Source organism: Cupressus sempervirens, chromosome 2 (genome assembly GCF_028749045.1).
Source record: "Cupressus sempervirens isolate cs-2001-9-10 chromosome 2, ASM2874904v1, whole genome shotgun sequence".
NCBI classification, from domain to species: Eukaryota; Viridiplantae; Streptophyta; class Pinopsida; order Cupressales; family Cupressaceae; genus Cupressus; species Cupressus sempervirens.
In genome coordinates, this window is record NC_143119.1 from 522,448,796 (window position 1) to 522,472,582 (window position 23,787).

General features: G+C 34.0%; 1 pseudogene; it reads right to left on the reverse strand.

Moving 5' to 3' along the window:
* Window positions 1-1,568: 1,568 nt before the first annotated feature.
* LOC149573250 (universal stress protein PHOS32 pseudogene) lies at window positions 1,569-21,106 on the reverse strand (annotated as a pseudogene).
* Between the last annotated feature and the right edge of the window lie 2,681 nt (window positions 21,107-23,787).

A 23,787-nucleotide genomic window follows, 5' to 3' on the forward strand; every position in this document is an offset into this window, starting at 1 on the left:
CCTGGTTGCAGAGGGCAGAGGGCATAGAGTTTTTTAACAACAACATGATACTTCCGTGGCACGTTGTCATTTTTTGCCAACAGTGGTAACTTCATTCTCAACTTATTTTTACTATATTTTATGATTGATTCTGGATAATGATGGTAAATAATTCTGATAATGTATAATGTATTACCCTCTAAAGTTCCTTGATCTATCAATCCAGACTATAGAATCAGTCTGATGCACAAAATTTTGACACAAATGGCACCATAAAGAAGATAAAGTCCAAAATAATGTATTCACACACAAGGAAAGAACAATATTTGCAAGAATAATGAAGTCAAGATCTTAATTGATATGCGGGGTATGTACAGAAACATATATTATTAATTGATTTGCATATATTATTATTACAAACATATTGCAAATCTAAAACTAAAACAACACATTACATTTGCAAACTTCTATAAAATATTAAATTATATTAAAAAAAAATTGGCATAGCTAGGTACCCTTCCCTACTTTGGAAAATAGCCTTAACCCTACCTGTACATAAGTACCACGTCCCTGTGCAACCTTGCATTTTAGTCATTAAGTGTAGAATTTGTTCAGTGACAAAAATATAGAGAATTTCTTTTTTATTCTCTGGCTGGATTGTTCTAATTTCTTTTTCATAATCTACAAGATCATTTTGTCAATGTTTTATCATGTGCAGGAGGCAGAGCTACTTGTTAACATAAAGGAATACGTTTGTGTGCCAGAGCACCAACTGTTGACTAATGAAGAGAAAAAGGCACTACTGGAAAGATACACTGTAAAAGAAACACAGGTCTATATTTTATTAGTATTGGATGTATCCCTAAATTCAATATGTTTTTTGGAACTGGAAATTTAATATCTCAAAGTACATATTGTTAATTCTTTTCAGTTGTCAAGGAGATTGGCATGGCATGTCATAGAGACACAAGACACAATCAGTTATATTGCTTGTATAGTTTAGCAGCTGAACTTCGTTGTTAATGCCTAAATTTATTGATTTGAGTGTCTAATTTCATGTTGCATATATATAAATAGATGAAGATTGAATTTTCATGGTCTAATTATATTTTTCAATTAAAAAGAAATTAATGTACATTGGTGATCGCATCTAAATCAGCTGCCTCTCCACCTTGGAAATGCTCGACTTGAAAAAATGAGCTCTGATTCAAAGAATGTAGTCTAATTTTACAAGTTTGTATAATAGTGTCTGAATATGGAAACACTATTATACATTATGTACATGGCAAGGGTGTATCCTTGCACACAATCAATTGACTGCTACGCAGGAGCTCCCCAAGGTCACCTATTTGCAGCTCGATCGGCACAACATTCAGAATGGTTCAACAGTGGTTGTCATTTCAATGTGTCATCAGGATGTCTGGGGATTTATAAATAATTATTGGAAAAGAAACAAAATAAAAAGCCCACTCTTTAACTTATCCAATACAAAACCTTACACACAAAGTCAACTCCACACAAATCGCAATACAAAACAGCATAGTCAATCAAAAGCACAAAATTTCAAAGCTAAAAAACTAGAAACCTACCTATGAATGAACTTCATCTGCCTCATCCTCCTTAGGCACAGCCTCATCTCCAACTCGAAATCCTTCAGTAGCTCGGTGGGCTACACTTTAGAAAGATTACACTTCTTCTCCTCATTAGGATACCTGATAACTACAATAGGACAGATGCAGTGGTGAACACAGCAGTCGCTAATGCTACCAAGCCTGCCCTTTGAGTTCCTCCTAGAAGCCCCAAATCCTTGACTCCCCATTATAACTACACTGAGGCCAAGCCTCTTGACCTCCAAGCAGAGATGCTCCTTCATGTCGTGATCCTTGACGATCTGGATCTTAAAAGGAATATGGGCATCCACAAGGGGTTGTGCCAGATTAGTGGCCTTAGTAGATGTGAAATTTTTGAAGTCATCTTTGAGCTTCTGATGTGACTCCTCATCTGTATTGTTGTCCTCAACAGAGAGATCAATGGAACCCCAATTGACACCGTAAAGGACATTTGTGGGGCACACATGAACTAGAATCATGTTGTCCCTGGGCCATAGATAACAAAAGGAGGGAGTCTATGTGCTGATATGGTGCCCCATTTGATGCCAATGTCTACTGCCTTCACATTGCAAAGCCCTTTTACTTTTCTCGCTCAACAAGCACGCATTTATCTTCACGCGAAATAGAACTTTTTTAATTTTAACATAATGAAGCCCGTGTTGGTCAAAATTTTGACCAACACGGGCATGGATTTTTTAAAAAAAGATGTATTTCCTTGCATATTCCGACGAATTTGACCCCATTTGAATAGATGGTCAAAAATTTGGGTCTAAAAATGGGGTCAAATGTACTAGTGAATTATGATCACAAGATGCAAAGATGTAATTTTAAAAATAATAATAATAAAGGTTTTTAATATAAAAATAAAAAATAATCAAACAATAGTATCTCCATATATGAAAGTAAATCAGTGTAAGAATTAGGATATTAGTAAGTTTATGTGGATACATATTATTGATTCTATTAGTTTATATCTTTTGCACAGCTGCATTTTTGAAATTTTATTTTGTTACTTTAAATATATTTTTTTATTACCATGAACTTCTCATCATTGTGAGACACTAGGTTTCATCCTATATCACTAACCTTATTTGGAAGTGAGTGGTGGTTTTGATGCAGTTTCTAGCCAAATAACGAAATTTAGAAAGGAAGTCGCAGTGGTGGGCTACCGTTTCATTTTTTTCATCTTCTCAAGGAAATATTCTGACTAAAACACTTTTATGTAAATTAAATGAGATGATGTAAATTGGGGTATGCCCCTTTTATTTTGTATAATACAGGACTTCAGTCTTGGGCAAGACTAGAGGTTTTCTTATTCCGTTCTTTCCTACCAATGCCTATTTTAATGGAGAATCCATGTAGTTTTATTTATTAAATTATAATACAAGGCTTTGATCATTTACTGATCAAAAAAAATTTAAAAATTGGTGTAATCATATTTTTATTTAATTTAATAATATATATTTAGGAGTTTCATTTTTATAATAAACTCTAACTATTAAATTATTTAAGTTAATAAATATTTTATCAAAAAAATGTCTCAAACATTAATTAAAGAAAGAAGTTGATTTAATAAGGATATTTTAATAAAATTGCAAAAAGGTCACACATGAAAATTAAAATATAATAAAGTAATTAAGAAAAGGGTTTTCACGTGATTGTACAATCGAAGCCCTAAAGTGGGGGAAAACTCTTTATCATGAAATTAGAGTTCAATTCTCCATACCGAGATTTGGAGGAGCAATTTCTAAGAAGAAGGTTTTTGAAAGAAGGGGGATTACTTGCGTGCTTCGTGCACTTGTCATTTTAGCATTAAATCTAGGTAGGATCTTGTGGATTTATTTGCACAGTAGTTTTTCATTCTTTGAATACTCTATCTTCTTCGTGTTTGGATGAATTTGTTTTCAAAAATTTTGATATGGTTGAAACCCTTGTTGTAAATTTTAATTTTTCTTCATTTGGGATTATCTATATATGATTTGATAATTGGAAACCCTCGTAAAATTTTAGAGAATCGTATTTAGATACTAATAGGGTTGTGTAAGAGAAATCCATATTGTTTTTACATAGATTTGTGTTATTGTTCATATTTCTTCTATCATGTTTAATTTGGGAAAATTCTATATATATATATATATATATATATATATATATATAATTATAATTATAAAATTATATATTATATAACTTTTTTTTAAAATCAAAACTACAATTGAATGGGGATGAGTTTGTTTTTATAAACTATAAAATTAAATTAAAAAAATAAATCATGAGTGGGAGGCAAACCACCACACCCCACCCCCCCTCCTCTTCTATCCCATCAGTGGCAGAAACTGTTTTGCACACAGCAGAACTGCTATGGCATCAGCAAGTACTACTGCTGACACAACAGTACTATGTTGTGGTCGCAATAGAATGTTGTTGTAGTCCTTTAGGTTGACGGGCCTTTAACCACATATTTAAATATTTTAGTTTTTTTTTAATTGTATTAAGATTTAAATAATTAATAAATATACTTTAATATAGTTTTAAATTGTTATGTTATTTAATGTAGATAATAATGTTTTAATTTATATTTTATTAATTAAATTAATATTAGATTTTATTTAATGAATTTAAATAAAAAATTATTATATTATTATTTAATGACTATTGCTATTAATGATTGTTATTTAATTACAGGTTTGGAAATGGTTTTATGTTTTAGACCAACAAGATTAGATTTGAATTATTTAATTTTAATCTAATGTTGATTTAATTAAATAATCATTGATTCATTAAAAAGGGTTGAATTATAAGGGATAAATCTATAAACTTTGTTATGTCAAAAACTTATAATGGAATGTAAACTTGAACCTTATTTTAAAACCAAAACTATATGTTTCCAAAACCAAACATAAACTATGAAACTACATTGTCAGTTTTATGTTTCCTTGTGAGTTGGGTTTGGGGTTGGCTTAGAGTGTTGACCTATTTCAGGATGTCTACCAGAGGTCGAGAGCTATTATTTTGGTGATGTCTTGTGATGTCATGGTTTCATATATGAGTACTTGATTTTGGATCAGTCCTGTTAGGATGATTGTATTTGTCAAATCTATGATTTTCGATCAGTGATATTCCAGTGCTTTCCAATTACTTGTTTATGAACTAATGTGTGTTTTATGGTCATATGAGACCTTCTAATTTTACTGAGCTTAGGGTAGGCTATACGTATGTCATGTTGCGAAGTGGATTGCAATGGAGGTCAAATCCCTAAAGAGGTTTCCTAGGTAACCCATTGTAGGTTAGTTTAATAAGTGATAACATTTCATTAAATGAGAGTAAAATAAATTAATAAGAGTCATTTTTCTTTCTTGCCCATGCATCGAGTGCTAGTATAGGCTAGGTTGGGAGTAGAGAGGATGCTTGGTTGCAACCTTGCTTCATTAGTATTCTTTCTCAGTATGAAAGGATACTAGTGCTGCATAGAGTCACTAGGGGGTTGAAGTCTAATGAGGTTGCTAAGGAAACCTTAGAGTTGACTCATGTGATCAAACTTTCCTCCTACATGTCATTGTTTCCTGTGGGTTTAGATGTCATTTGTGTCTTGCTACCTTTCAGATAGATTTCTTTTAGGTTTTCCTTGACCTAGATGTTGGATTTGACTTTTGAGTTTGTTATCGTGTTTGGGACTTGAGACTATCTCCTCAGTGCAGTGGGGGTGGACCATTTAGGTTAACACAAGATTAGGTGATAGTGGTTTTTACTTTTACATTGAGATCTAATAGTTCAATGTTGTTGTTGGAGTTCTCTATTTTGTATTACCTTTCATTCTACTCTTGTGTACTATGATGAATGGTTATACTCTAATTGTATTGTATTTGATTTCATAGATCTTACAAGATGATGTAATATATTTTATGATGTATATTCTTTCAGCCTTTCATACCTTATGACTTGTATAGTGTATGATTGTGCATTTTGATTATTGCCAAATGGCATTTGATATAATTGTATACTATTTAAATGGATTGGTACTTGTAGTTATTCTTTAATTTGGAACTATTATATATTGGTTTTAGTATTTAATTAAACTTAAATGTGATTCAACATCATGGGACCCTTAAGAAATGTAATATGTTTCATGGTATGTGTTTATGTGTATGTTATTGTGTTCCCTATATTATATCTATTATTGATAAGTTATTATATTTCAAAAAAAATTGTTTGAAAAACTTACTAAAACTTTAGGTTAATTTCTTTTGGGTTCCCTAGCCAGGCATTACATCTGGTATCAAAGCCTAAGTTTCTAAATTATGAGCTCTAGGTATATTGGAACACCACTAGTTGATAACTAATTAACTAAAGAAAAACTTAAACTATGATATGTATATTCTCACACTTGAACTTCAAAACTGAAATGTACTTAAACCTAGAAATAGGTAAAACTAAATGGGAATCTTGTATTGTATTCAAACATGTTTCTTCTATGTATGTTTATAGTAGTATGTTCTTATGGTTATTATAGCATCTCATTGTTCTTCAATATTATTTTAGGATGGTATTTGGGATGAGATCTTTAGTGAGAGGTCATAGCTCAGGCCATGGTTGAGGTCATAGTTCATGAGGGGTCACACCATGTAAGGAATGATGAGAGGCATATGTCTAGGAGTCCTCAAAGAGACCATTATGGTGACAAATAGATGTTAGTTCAGACTACTCAAATGAAGGACCTTCAGAGGTCCAAGATCAAACCCTTCAATGGGTTAGGTTTAGGATATGTGGCTAAGCAATGGCTAATTGCTCTAGACAGGTGTTTTTCTATTTAGGACTTTAACTCTAATGTCAAAGCGAGGTTTGTCATTACCCACCTAGAAATCTTTGGGGCCACATGGTGGAACATCGAAGAGAAGAAGCTAGGAGTATATATGATTATTGTCACATGGGAGTTATTTCTAGAGAAGTTACATGAGTTTTTCTTACTAGAGGAATAGCAACAAATAGAATGCAAATGAATTTTACAACTTGAGATGGTACAATATGACCATAGAAGAGTATGAGAAAAAATTCTATGAGTTTATACTTTATGCGTAGATTAGTGATAGGTCACCACTAATGGCACAAAATTTTATTTGGGGCCTTAATAATGGTCTCATTGGGGGTGTTAAGGTACTTCAACCAAAAACCCTCAAGGAATCAATACATCAAGCTATACTAGTAGAGAAAAGTGTCACCTTAGGACATGGTGGCTTTGTGGGAGCACCTGCAGCATTAGGGTCCAAGGGTAATTAGAATGCAAATGGAAACAAGAAATCCCCTTATCCTAGGTGAAATCAGAACCAATAGTAATAACAACAATAGAAGGAATCCTATCCTCTAGCACAGAGTGGTGGTAGTGGTTCCAACTTTAGGAACTTTTGTAACTCATAGCGCAATAGGTAAAGTTAGAATACTCAACCTGCATAGAGTAACTAATCTGTTGCTAGTAAGGACAACCACGAGCAGTCAAGTGCACCTCCAATAGGGAGAGGATCTAGTAGAGGCACGAGATGCTATTCTTGTGGACAATTTGGGCACATTGCAACCAACTTCCCATAGCATGCATCTTACTATTCAAGACCTAGACCAATTGCATCTAAGCCTATAGTTGGAGATGTGGGTAAATCTCATAAAGTATTTGCAATGGTCAACCACTGTTAGGAAGACCATCAGGTAACCATGGTCAAGACTACAGGAGCTATATGAGGTACACCTCTCTCCATCTTGTTTGATTCAAGTGCTATAGACTCTTTTATTTCACCATCCATGGTTTTTAAGTGTAAGCTAGAGACGGTAAAATAAGACTTGGGTTGGCAAGTGGAACTAGGTTTAGGAGGTAGGGTTCCCACAAATTCCTTAGTGTAGTAGTGTAAACTAAACCTAGGAGGTTTTTTTATGTTAGTAGACCTTTGGGTAATCCCTCTTGGTTCTTATGATGTGGTTTTGGGTATGGATTGGCATGGCTCTCATAGAGATAGTATTGATTGCAAAAAGAAGACCATTATGTGTAAGGATGATCAAGATAAGGACTCAAAGGTTATGGGCATCCAAAGACCTATATCTCTATAGATGATATTTGCTATGCAATTGAAGTAGAGTTTTCATAAGGGATGTCAAATGTTTGTCATTACAATGAGTGAAGTAGAGGAAGAAGACCGTGCAGGGAAGACTCTAGATCATCATATCTTGCAGGAATATGTGGATGTCTTTTCTTGCAAGATTTTGGCTATACCTCTAAAGAGGGATATTGATTTTGGAATTGATCTTATTCTAGGAGTGAAGCCTATCTCTAGAGCTCCTTATTGGATGACCACTTAGGAGTTGAGTTAGTTGTTCCTACAGCTTGAGGAACTTCTAGCCAAGGGTTGTATTCAGCCGAGTGTTTCTCCATGGGGAGCACCAGTGCTCTTTATGAAGAAGAAGGATGCTTCATTACTTATGTATTGACTATAGGTAGTTGAACAAGGTGACAATTAAAAACAAGTATCCTTTCCCAAGGATTGATGAACATTCTCTAAGATTGATCTAAAGTTAGGATACCATCAATTTCACATTCAGAATGCTAACATTCACAAGACCACCTTCTACACTTGCTATGGGCACTATGAGTTCACAGTGGTCCCAATCAATTTTCATGTGTCTAATGAATGGGATATTTCATTCTTATCTTGATAAATTTTTGCTTGTTTTCCTGGATGATATTTTGATATATTCTAGATCCCAGAAGGAGCATGAGGAACATCTATGATTGGTTTTGCAATGCTTGAGAGATAATCAAGTTAATGCCAACTCGGTGAAGTGTGATTTCCTTCAATCAAAGATATAGTATTTAGGGTATATCACATCAGGGGATGGTATCTATATAGACCTTGTGAAGATCCAAGCAATGGTAGATTGACCTGCACCCACTACCATGCCAAAGATTCATAGCTTCATAGGTCTAGCTAGTTATTATCATAGGTTCATCCAAAACTTTTCCAGAGTAGCATATCCTACCACTTCCCTTCAGAGGAAAGGAAAGAAGTTTATTTGGATGGAGAAAAGCAAGGAAGCATTTCAAAATCTCGAGGAACTTCTGACGAGTGCACTGATATTATTAGTACCCAATCTAGTAGGTGACTTTATGGCATGTAAAGATGCTTCCCTAGAGGGAATTGGAGCAGTATTAATGGAAGATAGATGAGTGACTTCTTATGAATCATGCAAACTCAAGGATCATGAATTGAATTACACTACACATGATCTTGACTTAGCTATGGTACTTCATGCCCTGGTGAGATGGAGACACTTCTTTTTGGGACTCCATTTTGAGCTTCATAGAAATCATCACAGTATATAGTATGTATTCATGTAGCCTAATCTAAATGTTAGGCAAAGGCATTAGATGGAGTTTCTTTCTGATTATAACTTTGAGGTGAAGTATATTCAGGGAAAGGAGAACATGGTAGCTGACACTTTGAGTCATCGGAGACATGAGACACTATCTTTGACTCTTAGTGTGGATTTGAGGAGTTATATACTTTAGGCACTTCCTACAAAGACTTGGTATCAAGAGGTGAGCATGGAGATAGATTCAAGTAGACCATTGGAGGGTAGGTTTTCAGGTTATATTTTGGAGTCAAATGACCTTTTGCACTATTTAGGAAGGATCTATGTACCACTATTAGATGAGCTTTATACATTGGTCCTATCAAAGGCTCATCATGCACCTTACTCAACACATCCAGGTGTCAAGAAGATGCATGCAAATTTGTGATGTCTATACTTTTGGACAAGAATGAAGTGTGATATTGTTGATTTTGTGGCTAGGTGTCTTGAGTGCCAAAGAGTCAAGGCACAACACTAGCATCTAGCATGGCTTTTACATCCTAATTGCATTCCTTCATGGAAGTGGGATATTATCTCTATGGATTTCATTGTAGGATTACCTATGACTACTTGTCGACATGATGCTATCATGGTCACTATTGATTGGTTGACTAAGGTGTCACACTTTTTACTGATGAGGTCATCCTACACAGTAGCTTCAGTAGATAATGTCTTCATGTGTGATATCATGAGATTGCATAGTATTCCCCAAAAGATCATTTTAGATAGGGATCGTGTATTTACATCCACATTTTGGACATCCTTGCAACATGATCTTGGAGCGCAGTTGAACTTCAACTCAGCTTATCATCGAGAGATAGATGGTTAGACTGAGAGATTGAATTAGGTTTTGGAGGATATGTTGAGGATGTATGTGATGGATAGACAGACTCTTTGGGAGGATTATCTTTACCTAGTTGAGTTTTCTTATAATAATGGGTATCATGATTCTATTGGAATAACACCTTTTCAGGCTTTGTATAGTCATCCTTTACGAACACCATTGAGTTAGAATAGTTTAGAGGATCACATCCTATTGGGTCCTAAGATGCTTCGAGATATGGAGCAACAAGTAGTACACATTGGTGAGCATGTATCTATAGCACAGGATAGATAGAAGAAGTATGTCGATGCTCATAGGATGGATAAGAAATTTGCAGTGGGTGAGAAATTTTTCTTGAGGGTGTGACCATGGAAGACTCTACTACATTATGGAAAGGGTTTGAAGCTAGCACCTCATTTTGTGGGACCATTTTAGATTCTTGAGAGGATAGGTCTAGTTACCTGCCATCTTGCATTGTTGTCCAACCTAGCTCATGCTCATTATGTTCTCCATGTTTCTATACTTAGATAGTATATTCCTAATGTGATACATGTTCTTGATTAGAATGTGTTACAGATAAAGGATAGGTAATTGGGTTTGGAGCCAGTTTGCATTCTGTAGCAGTGGGATTTGACCCTCGGGGGTCAAACCATAGAGCAAGTAAGGGTCCAACGAGATCATACTAATCAACCATCAACTACATGGGAGGATGCATCTAGTTTATGGGATTTATTCCCCTACTTGTTAATAGGCATCCAGGAGTAAGCCTAAGTCTAGGGGGTGGATGTAGTGCCTACCCTTAGTTTACTTTTCAGTTATTATTGTTGAACTCTTTTAGGCTAGCTTTATGTTTATGCTTGATGATTAGTGACATTTGCTTTCCAAATTGTTGGATATGTTTTCATACTCAGTTGGTTATATGATGAGTTACTTTGGTACTAGTTATTTCATGTATGCATGATTATTCTTTGATGATTATTGTATACAGTTATTTCAGCTATTTCATGATGATAGTTAAATGGATTTTTTATATGTGTTTTTTATGGATACTTACCCCATACTTGCATGTGTATGGTGTACCTATATGTTTTACTTTATGTATGATGTTTCTGATATGGTTGAGGGAGGGAGTCGTAGTCACCTACTAATCAAGATCTACACGATGCACCACTTCCTACCATTGTCTATTTAGTTTAGATATGTGTATGTACCTGCATGGATTTTATTCAAATTATAGGTATTGAGTATTGAGTTCCCTGAATTACTAGGATGAGTGTACCCTATCGCAATATCTCAATGGTAAAAGAGGCGAGATAATTCTTGAGTCTAAATCTTAACCTTAAGCCAACTGTCATAGAAAGTAAGACAAGTATCTGAGTTGTCTACCCTTCCAAATTTTTCAAGTGATGTAAATTTGTGATTTTAACCCTTGAGTTGATCTAGTATTTTGTACTTTATAATGGGTCTTTGTATTTAGTCTTGTGGGTTTGTGATTATTTTCTATTATAATTAAATCAAATTAAAAGAGTTTTAATATTTAAATTAATGGAAATTTTATAAAGATAATTCAATATTTAATTATGTTTAATTAATTGAGAAATTAATTAAATTAAAAAATTAAACTTAACGATATTTTTAAAGTTATAATTTTGCTATAACCATGTTTATTTTATTTAATGCTATATAATTAGGAGTTTTATTTTTATAATAAACTCTAAATATTAAATTGTTTAAGTTAATAAGTATTTTATCAAAAAAAATCTCAAAAAATAATTAAAGAAAGAAAGAAATTTATTTAATAAAGATATTTTAATTAAACTGCAAAATGGTTGCACATGAAAATTAAAATACAATAAAATAATTAAGGAAAGGGTTTTCGCGTGATTACACAATCAAAGCCCTAAATTGGTGAAAAACTCTTTATCGAGAAATTGGAGTTCATTTCTCCATACCGGGATTTGGAGGAGCAATTTCTAAGAAGAAGGTTTTCAAAAGAAGGGGATTACTTGCGTGCTCCATTGTTTATCATTTTAGCATCAAATCCAGGAAGGATCTAGTGGGTTTATTTGCACAGTAGTTTTATGTTCTTTGAATACTCTATTTTCTTCGTGTCTGGATGAATTTATTTTCAAAAATTTTGATCCAATTGAAACCCTTGTTGTAAATTATAATTGTTCTTTGTTTGGGACTATCTATATATTATTTGATAATTGGAAACCCTCGTAAAATTTTAGAGAATCATATTTAGATACGAATAAGGTTTTGTAAGAGAAATCAAAATTGTTTTTATACAGATTCGTGTTATTATCTATATTTCTTCTATCAAATTTATTTTGGGAAAATTATAATATATATATACATAATTATAAAATTATATTATATAAATTATAAAAAAATTGAAATTGTAATTGAATGGGAGGCAAGTTTGTTTGTTTTTATAAACAAAAAATAATAATAAAACAAATAAATTGTGAGTGGGAGGCGGGCCACCACACCCCACCTCCCCTCCCCTTCTCTCCCATTAGCGGTAGAAACTATTGCGCACTAGGAAGAACTACTACGGGAGTAGTAGGTACTGCTACGACAATCCTTTAGACCGACAAGCCGTTAAACACGTATTTAAATATTTCTTTTTTAGTTTTTTTAAATAATGTTTTTAAATTGTATTAAGATTTTAATAAATAATAAATATATTTTAATATAGTTTTAAATTACTATGTTATTTAATGTAGATTAATATTAGATATTATTTAATGAATTTAAATTTTAAAAAATAATTATATTATTATTTAATGACTATGGCTATTAATCATTGTTATTTAATTACGGGTTTGGAAATGGTTTTATGTTTTAGACTAACAAGATTATATTTGAATTGTTTATTTTAATCTAATGTTGATTTAATTAAATAATCATTTATTTCTTAAAAAGGGTTCAGTTATAAGGGATAAATCTATAAACTTTGTTATGTCGAAAACTTACAACAAAATGTAAACCTAAACCTTACTATTAAACCAAAACTATATGTTTTCAAAACCAAATAGAAATTATGAAACTACACTGTCAGTTGTATGTTTTCTTGTGAATTGGGTTTGGGGTTGGCTTAGAGTGTTGACTAGTTTCAAGATGTCTACCAAAGGCCGAGAATTATTGTTTTGGTGATGTCTTGTGATGTCATGGTTTTGTATATGTGTACTTGCTTTTGGATCAGTCCTATTAGGATGATTTTCGATCAGTATTGGTTAAATATGTGATTTTCGATCAGTTTATTTTAGTGTTTTCCAGTTGCTTGTTTAAAAACTGATGTGTGTTTTATGGTCATATAAGACTTCCTCTTTTACTAAGCTTTGTCTAGGTTATTTTTAAGTCATGTTGGGAAGTGGCTTACAATGGGGGTCAGAGCCCTAAAGAGGTTGCTTAGGTAATATTTCATTAAATGAGAGTACAATGAATTAATAAGAGTCATTTTTCTTCCTTGCCCATGCCTCGAGTACTAGTACAAGCTAGGATGGGAGTAGAGAGGATGCTTGGTTGTGACCTTGTTTCATTAGTATGCCTTGTCAGTACAAAAGGATAAGAGTGTCACATAGAGTCATTGGGGGGCAAAGTCTAGTGAGGCTGCCAAGGTAACCTTAGAGTTGATTCATGTGATTACACTTGCCCATTTATATATTAGATTCCCTATGTGTCATTGTTGCCCCTAGGTTTAGATGTCATTTCTGTCTTGGTACCTTTGAGATAGATCGCTTTTAGGTTTTCCTTGACCTAGATGTTGGATTTAACTTTTGAGTTTATTATCCTATTTGGGACTTGAGACTATCTCCTTAGCGAGATGGGAGTGGACCATTTAGGTTACCATGAGGTTGATTTGTAGTGTTTTTTACTTTTACCATTAAGATTTGATAGTTTGATGTCATTGCTAGACTTCCTTATTATGTATTACTTTTCATTTTGTTCTTGTGTACTATGATAGATGATTATACTCTAATTATATTGTATTTGATTTCATAGATATTACAAGATGATGTAATCTATTTTATGATGTATATTCTTTCAGCCTTTCATACCCTATGACTTATACAATGGATGATTGTGCATTCTAATTATTGCCAAGTGGCATTTGAGATAATTGTGTATTATTTAAATAGATTCGTACTTGTAGTTATTCTTTAATGTAGAATTGTTATATATTGGTTTTAGCATTAATTAAACTTAGATGTGATTCAATGTCATGGGATCCTTAAGAAATTTAATCTATTGAGTGGTATGTGTTTATGTGTATGTTATTTCTTCTGCTATAATATATCTATTGTTGTTAAGTTATTATATTTCAGAAAAATGCTTTTCAAACTTAGTGAAACTAGAGGTTAATTTCTCTTGGGTTCCTTGTTGAGGCATTACAATGTCTTTACATCAAGCTTTGCACACTTAACCATGTCATCAGGACACTAACTAAACATGTGCATAACTGCACATCACAAGACAATCAAACCATTGTCCATACCATCAAGAACTTTGTTTGCTACTTAACCAGTCTTTATGGAAACCATGTTATGTTGACATTAATGAAAAAAATAGTCATGAACGCAACATGTTAATACTCTCCAATGCCTAGGATACTCCTCTAATGTGGTATCATCAACATTCATGCTACAATCTCCCCCTTTGGAAATTATGGAAACATAGATGAAAAACATCTAAGTTCCAAGAATACTAAGTAATACTTTGTTGTTGTTGTTGACCAGCATCTGTCTCTCCCATGTTGCTTAGGATTTCTTCTCATGCATACTCTCCCCCATGCCTTAGGAGATGTTTTATCATCCATGTACTCCCTCATTGACATCAATTTCAAAGACCTCAATCTCAATGTTATAGCATACCAATTGCTAATATGTTGCACCAACTCTTCAACTAGCTCATGTGTCCAAAGACATTGTTCAATACCAAATACCAAGAGTCCCCCATGACTAAGTTCATCATAGATGCTCCCCCATACGGGAAGCATTAGCATTCAATCTAGGCTAACAATAGTGCTTTGTACCACTGGATTGATGCACTCTCTACATCATCTACACAAAAGTAGGGAGGGGCATACCTCTCAAGTACTCAAAAGTAACTTTAGGAAAAGGCTTTGTAAAAATATCTACAATCTGATCTTTAGTACTCACATACTCCAATATGATCTCCTTTTTAGTTGCTTTCTCTCTCAGCACATGATACTTAATAGATATATGCTTTGTCTTAGAATGTAATATAGGACTCTTAGTCATACTCATTGTACTTGTGTTATCACAGCAAATAATAACAAGTTCTTCAAAATCAATTCTAATATCCTTCAGCATCTATTTCATCTAAATCACCTTATTCAAGTTAATTCCTACTACAAAATACTCTACCTTAGCAATACTCTATGAAATGCAATCTTGCTTCTTGCTTAACATAGGTACCAATTTTCCTCCAAGAAAGGATGCTTTACCACTGGTGCTCTTTTTGTCATCCATACTACCTGCCCAATCCACATCAGTATATGCACATAGAGTGAAATCACTCGATCTTTCATACCAAATTCCATAGTCAGATGTCCCTTTCAAATATATGAGTATTATTTTTATTGCTACATAATGATACTCCTTAAGATCAGCTTGAAATCTAGCTACAATACCAACAACATTTTCTATATCTAGTCTAGTGTGAGTCAGATACTGCAAACCTCAATCATGGATATGTACTTCTTCTACTCTATTGTAGGTGTCTCATCTTTACTGGATAACTTGTGACCAGTTATCATAGGTGTAGCAATAGGTTTAGAACTTTTCAAACCAAACCTTTTCAACAAATCATTTAAGTACTTAGCTTGTAAAATGAAAATACTGTCCTTGTTCTGTACAATCTGCAATCCTAGGAAAAACTTCATTTCTCCTATCATGCTCATTTCAAACTCATTTTTCATCTCTTCAACAAACTTATCACTTGCTTCATCATTGCCTCCAAAAATGATGTCATCAAAAAATATTACAATAATCAGCAAACTATTTTCAACTTCTTTCAAATACAAGCTATTGTCTGTCATATCTTTAGCAAATCCAAGCTTTGCCAAATAACTATCCAACCATGCATACCAGATTCTAGGTGCTTGTTTCAGAGTATATATATATTTCTTTAGTATGCATACCATGTCATTGTCTTCTGATAAAGGAACACCTTTAGGCTGCTCAATATATATCTTTTCTTCAAGTTATCCACTCAAAAAGGTTTATTTAACATCCATCTGATAAACCTTGAACTTCTTATTTGTTTCATAAACTAGGAACATCCTTACTACTTCCATTATGGCTACTAGTGCATATGTCTCCTCGTAGTCAATGCCTTCTTGCTATGAATATTCCTTTCATACAAGTTTGGCCTTGTTCCTCACAACTTCACCTTACTCATTCATCTTATTTATGAATACCTATTTGGTTCCTATCACATTCTTGGCTTTAGGTCTAGGAACTAACTCCCATGTATCATTCTTAAACAACATTGCTCTTGTTGCTTCTACTATAGACTTATTCCTTCTTTCAACAATCCCATTTTGCTCAGGTGTTCTAGGTGAAGATAGTTGTCTTTTGATTCCATTCTCTTCACAAAATATGCTAAACTCTCTAGAGGTGAATTCTCCTCCTCTATCTAATCTCAAACAATTTATCTTAACACCAGATTCATTCTCAACTCTATTCTTAAATATCTTAAATTTCTCAAAAGCTTTAGATTTCTCTTTAAGAAATGCTACCCATGTCATTCTAGTGAAATCATCAACAAAAATCATAAAATACCTTTCACCATATAATCCTCTTATTCTAGATGGACCACTCATATTAGTGTGAACAATATCTAGCTTCTCTATGGTAGTGAACTTCCTGCTAGGGAACGATACTTTCTTCTACTTAGCCAAACTACATTCCTTACACACAACATTAGTAGGCTTTGTAATCTTAGGCAAGTCTTTTATTGCAAAAGTGCTACTAACCTTCATAGTATTATCAAAGTTTATGTGGCAGAATCTTCTATGCCACAACCAATTGTTATCCAATTTAGCTACCAAACATGTCATCTCAATAGGATTTAACTGAAATATAGTACCTCTAGATCTAGTGCCAATTCCAACTAGCTTACCAGCTCTATCTTTGATAATGCAAGTCTTCTTAATGAACTGCAATTGATAACCCTTGTCCACCAACTATCCAACACTCAACAAGTTATGGTTTAATCCATCATCATCAGTGTTAGTTTTACCAACAAGATTAATGGATCCAATTTCTATTATATGATAGGTTACATTGTTACCAACTCTAAGAATACCTCCATTATGACTCTTGAACTTAACAAACTTATTCATATCACCAATCATACGATGTAAACAACCACTATCAATTATCCAATTAGATTTTTTTTCCACTTGAGAAATTAGATCTCTTTCTTCTCTAATTTTTTTATCAAGATCATCTTCCTTGATAGGCACAAATCTTAATTCATCATCACTTTCACTTTGACCTTTCTCATCTGATTATTCATCTTCATTTGCATACAAACAACTTCTATATCTATCTCTTCTAGGCTTAAACTTTCCCTTTTACTTTTTCTCCTTTTTTGACATTTAGATGCATAATGGCCAAATTCATAACAAGTCTAACATTTAACGATTTTCTTACCATCTTTTTCTCTTCTCACAAGAAGGATTATTCCTTCCTCAATCTTTTTATCTTCATTAGACCTGCTGCTTCCAACAAAGTCTCCATGTGTGCTTGCACTCCTTGTTAAATTAGGTCAAATGTTTAGGGCACTAAAAGTTGTTTCAACTCTTGCTAGATCTCAAAACTATCCCAAATCCACTTCTGCTAATTCTAATCTTCCAAGTAATGTTTCCTTTGTGAAATCCTTAATGTAGGGAATTACTAGTTGAATCATCTGAGCTACTTGCTTCAATGGTGGTGTCAAACTTTTCAAGATCATCCAAATAACTTCATCATCTTCCTTGGTTCCACCATGAGACAAAATTCCTACAACAATTTCTAATATTCTATTAATATAACTTCTTACAAATTCATCTTCCATCATCTAGCATCTTGAAATGCACATATCCAATTCTCTAATCTCATTCTCTTTGCATGATCATCATCTTCAAAAGTAGATTCTAATGCTTTCTAAATTTCATAAGAAGTTTCAAGTGACTTTACTTGACTGTATTCATTCTCTGGAAGAGTTTTTAGTAAAGCTTCTCTTGCTCTCATGTTACACACGAATAGATCTCTATCTTCTTCATTGCATCCATAAAGCTTTACTTCTTCAATGATTGCCTTCTTACTCTTTGTCAAGATCCAATATCCCAAACCCATACACAACATATGAGTCTCCATCTTCTCCTTCCAACTATCATAGTTGGCCCCATCAACCCTAGGACTATCCTTTCTGAAAAGATTCTCCATCAATCTCCCAAAGTTGTTAAACTTATTCTTCAAGGACCTAGCCCTATGATACCAATTATTAGAATATATAGTCCACTTATATAACTAAGAGGGGGGTGAATCAATTATCTAACTATTATCATACTTATCAATCTTAAACAAACTTAACCATATGAGTAATAAAAAATAAAACCACAACAAGATACTCATATTCAATAACACCAAATATGCTAACTAGGGAAACCCTTGATCAGACAGAAAACAATAGTAGGGATGGTACCCACAAGATGATGTACTAATATAAATGTTCCTTGTTAGAGCATGGACCTTGGTAGGAGTCTATGAATGCATTAAGTACATATGAGTCCCTATTAGGAGACTTTGAATCCCTGTTAGGAGATCCCAACCCTATTAGCAGTTGTGTCAACCTTGTTAGGAGTTGTGGAAGACAACTGGACCCACTACCCAAATAGCTTCAAGGATAACACCAATGAACTCATTGTTCAAATGATCTATGTATTATTCCTTGCATAATAATAGAACTGTACTGTATTGTTCCTTCCTCTTTCTTTGTCCTATCAACTAGACTTCTGCTTCTTTTGATCTTGTAACCAGATCACAAATCTTACATCTAATAATCCCTTGGACTGCTTACATGCATTTAATAAGCACTCTACTTCTTTGCAAACTTCACACTTCTTGCAACAATGGATGCACTTTACAATCAAGGAAAACATCTTTCCTTTATACCATATCTTTATAATAATTATTTGATTCATCCTTGAGGCTTTTCCAATTATTATAATAAGGTAATTAATTAATTACAATTACAATAGCACTGTCAGCTCATAGTCTATGCAAAACTTCACATGTATGATACTAAGGCTTGCGCACTCGCTAATGGCATCAACTGGTTGTCCTCTGTCACTACTTGACTATGCATCTCTTTACTACATCTCAAATGTAATCTAGCAAGCAAACATCAAGAACTACTTTCCCAATATTCCATCTCTAAACTACTCTTTCTAAATCAGGTACATCTTTTGGACGTCTTTGCCTCAAACTTTGTGCACTTAACCACATCATAAGGACACTATAATGAACATGTCCATAACTATGCATCACCAAAAAATCAAACTATTGTCTATACTATCAAGATCTATGTATGCTACTCAACCAATCTTTACAAAAACCATGTTATATTGACATCAATGATAAACACAGTCATGAATGCAACATGTCAATACTCTCTAATGCTTAGGATACTCCTCTAATGTAGTATCATCAACATTCATGCTAACAAATTATGCCAAAATAATTTTAGTAGAAGAAATGACCCATATTACAAAGATTGGTGCCTCCTGCATTTAGTTTAAAATATTCACATACCTCAAGGTCATAGGCACACAAGTGAACTTGAAGAAACTCCTAAGGTTTCTGTTGGATAGGTTCATTTTGTTGGAGATTGCTAGAAAACTCACATTTACATATGATAGAGTGAGGAAACAACACAAAAAGACTTGGATATGGCCCATGAGAACTAATGCTTTTGAAGTCAAACAGAAGCAAGATATTGTTACACTTGACTCACAATGGGATCAATATCCCTTAGAAGAGTACAAATTCCCTTTCCCATACTTCGATAATATAAGGATGGTGCAACATATGGTAGGGAAGTAGTTTGTACATGAAGATGCATTAAAAGACCATTGGATGAATGCAATAGATGATTATGATATCTGCATAAGAGATCATTATAGGATGACTCTATATTTGGCAGAAAATGCACTCAAGATGAAGATCCCACTGAAGACTATAAAGAAAGACACAAAAGACATCTTAGATCCTCTATACAATAGGGACAATATTTATGATAGACCTATTATAAATGTGGAGATAGGAAGAGATGAAAATACAGACATTGATCACAAAGTTAGGCATATAATTCAGTTAACAAAGGACTTGATCAAGAAGCCTTTAAAACTTGATCCAATTCCTCAAACTGTTACTCTTCAAGCCACAACATGCCCGATGAAGGGAAAAGGTGCAAAAGTTACAATACCAACCTTCCCTACTCAATCCCCTATGAAGCTAAAAATGGTATACTGACATGAGAGGAAGGTTGAGTACTTTAGGGAGGATAAGGGAATGAATAAAAGGAAGATAGTGTCTAGCAAAGAAAGTTGAGCCTAAAGTTCAAGAGCCAGAAGCATAGGAGCCTGAATAGGAAATTGGCCCAAAACCACAAGTGCCTCCACAAGAAAAATAGGCACAGGAAGAGTAGGTGCAAGGTAAACAACAAGAAGGGGAAGAATAGAGGGTGACACCAGCAGGTACAGAGGAAGAAGCCTCCCCCTCAGTTTCTAAAAAGGCTAGGATTTAGTCCATTATGGCAGGGACACGAAGGAGAAAATTGAAGAAGAAAAACACTCCACCCCCATAAGTGCCTAAAAAAATCCTTGAAGCTAACATGAAATAAGAAAAAGGGGAGGAGATTAAATATGTTCCCTTCAGTCAAAATACTCATGCTACTAAGGCCATAGAAGAAGAGGGGAGAAGAACTTCAACTATCATGCCTCCTTCTACTCTAAAAGAACCTATTCAGGTCTCTACATCAGAGAATGAGCAACAACAATTGATTGATGACATGGAAGGTCAAGAAATAGATGTCTTTAACCTCTTCGATTTTGACTTCATGCTAGTGGACACCAAGTTGGTAGGTGACAAGTTATGGAATACTCCCACAAGTCAATCCCTAGAAGAGGATTGGAACCAATTACCATCTTTGCCTCAAAGACCTTTGGGCCTTCCATCACCACCAACTCAGGATTTGTCATTTCTAGACAAAGGATCAGCAAAGCCATTTTCGCATTTTATAGAACAAGAAGAAAAAGTGGTAGAGGAAGAAGAGCCCCAAAAATTGCAAGTTGATGAAGTATCAAAAGAGGGGGAAATACATGAGGAACCTCAACAAAATCCTCACGACACTGAGGCTAGGACCTTAGCCCAAGCAGATACAGAAACTCAAACTGGTGATCTTTATCAATGAAAAAAGACTCCATAGAGGAGTGATAAGGGGAAGGTTCCTATAGTTGAAACACCTCTTCAATGAAATATATGTCTCCAATGGGTGCCAAACCAGCATGGCTTAAGAGGGAGGTCATGGTTTGGCAAAAAAGATAGCTAGATTTAAGTGTTGAGGAGGGAATGGTAGAGCTAGTAAAGGCCATAAGAAGCTCGAGCCACCTATGGGTGATGCACAACCACTAGCCTTCATTATGAAGAACAAAGATCAGGACTTGCTTGCACACATAGCCATCCCTCCTCCACATGTTGACACCAAGGAATTAACTCCTGAGGATTACTAAATCAAGGAGGTCATGTTAGGAATGCCCATGGTAGATACAAAAAAAGTGATTATCACTATGGGCATAAAAGAGAAGTTCAGACACATGGAAAAAGATGAGTCTAAGTTGCTATTGCTGCAAAAAAAGAAGGAAAAAAAAAAAAAAACTTTTGAGAGGCTATCTGCATGGAGTTGTGGGCCCAATAGACCTAGATCATCTAAAGATCACTCTTGTTGCAGCATTAGAGAGAAAAGAGAAGGGTGTTGTACATATAGATTCATTCTTGGGAGCATGTCAACAATGATGTGACAATTTTGAGGAGAAAGGTGTTCAAATTATACAAGAAAACTTAGGCTTGTTACACCATATTCAATCGAGTGCAGATAAACTTGTGTCCATAGTGAACAAGGATTTTGGGTTGATGGATGAGGTACATACCTAGGCAAAAGACCTTCGGGCTTTGACATCAATAAAAGGTTAAGGTATCATATGCTCATGGAGATATATACTACAGAGTAGCTAGACAAGCTTGATGACTGGATAGAGAAAATATTTGTCAAGAATAAAGTTATGTAGGAACTACATGAGGATATACATAGGTTGAGGGATCATACTTAAGAACAAATTTTTGAAGCGGAGAGGTATTACAACACTGTCGGCCTTCACATTTTTGAAGTTGAGTCAAAAAGCAAGCTCAATTCAGTGCAATCAATAATTCAATAATCTAGCAAACATTTAAGACTAGAGAGGTATTGTTGGAACTGGACACTAAACTTTAGGATTTTGTGGAAATCCATATAGAGGTTAGCAATTATCGACAAATAATAAAGAATAAGTATGGGGCTTTGGATTTTCCTAAAGTTTCCCAAGTAACAAAGATCATAGATAAATTCAAGAATAAGCATCCAACATCATTTTGGGATAAAGAAAGAAAAAATCCAAATGCTGGAAATTTAGTTTTGACACTTGGGAAAATTATGCATTTTTGGAACTTGTCATCACAGTGCACAAGTGCGCTATTTTCAAAGGTGCACCGACAATTTTGAAGAAGTAGTAGTGTGCTGACAGTTAAATGCCAGTTGCTATTCGAAGAGCATCCCATGTACCAAAAATGCATTTTGATGATAGTTCAACTCCCAAAAATGCCTAGTAAAGGCTGAGCTTCCATTTTTGGAGTTTCTAGAGACTCCTAGATCATCTTGTAATTGCATTCTTATATTCTTCTCATTCTTATATTCTTTTGTGTCATGTAAAGGCTCATGCTCTCATTAATGAATATAAACTTGGGTGGACACCTACTTAGCAAAATTTAGAGAGTCAGTTTGTATATAATTAGATTTGTTTTATTAGTTTTTACCATGTGTTTTTATTTTAAGAACTCTCTCTCTCCTATCACAAAGGGAGGAGATGATTTATTATAAATACATGGATGTAATATGTACTCTAGGTCATTATTTTGATGCAATAATATATGTTATTAGTGCTCTCATTCTGAGTGTATTTATTATTGCTGGAGTGTGTTATTTTTGTGAATGCATGTTCATGAATGATAACGGAGCCAATGGTTTTATTGTGTTGATTTGATTAGTTTTGGTGTTTGCCTCATGTTAACAAATTCCACTGACATATCGACTTGAAGAAAAGATCACCTATTGTTCTTGCATAGCTTCTTTTCTTGTATGAGCACACTTTCCATGGCCTTGTAGTTTGATGAGAATTGAAACATCTTTTGGTTATTATTAAGTTCCCATTGACGATTGCATTAGTGGATTATGTTACAACCAATATTTTTAATGATTTAACTTACAAACATGTTGTTACCATGGTTTATGTCCATTAAGAATTTTCCTTTCAAGTTATTTGATTTAACCTCTTCTTACCTTATCTTTATTATTTGCTTTGCTAACACTTGGTTAGAATAGGAATTCGTATAGTTGCATCAATAAAATTGTATTCATCATAAAATAGAAAATACCAAAAATATACCTCTTTTGTGGTTACTTTTCAAAACAACAAGTCAAACATCTCATCTAAAATTAGTGGAACCAGTAAAGGCCTCCTCGTAAACATACACATTTATCTTCAATTGAGTGGATTTCAATAGGTCACAAGATTTCCCAAAACCTTGGAGTTGATCCTAGATTAGCTTTTCAAGGGAGGAGTTCTAAAGAATTCTTGTCATTCAGCATTGTGAAAAA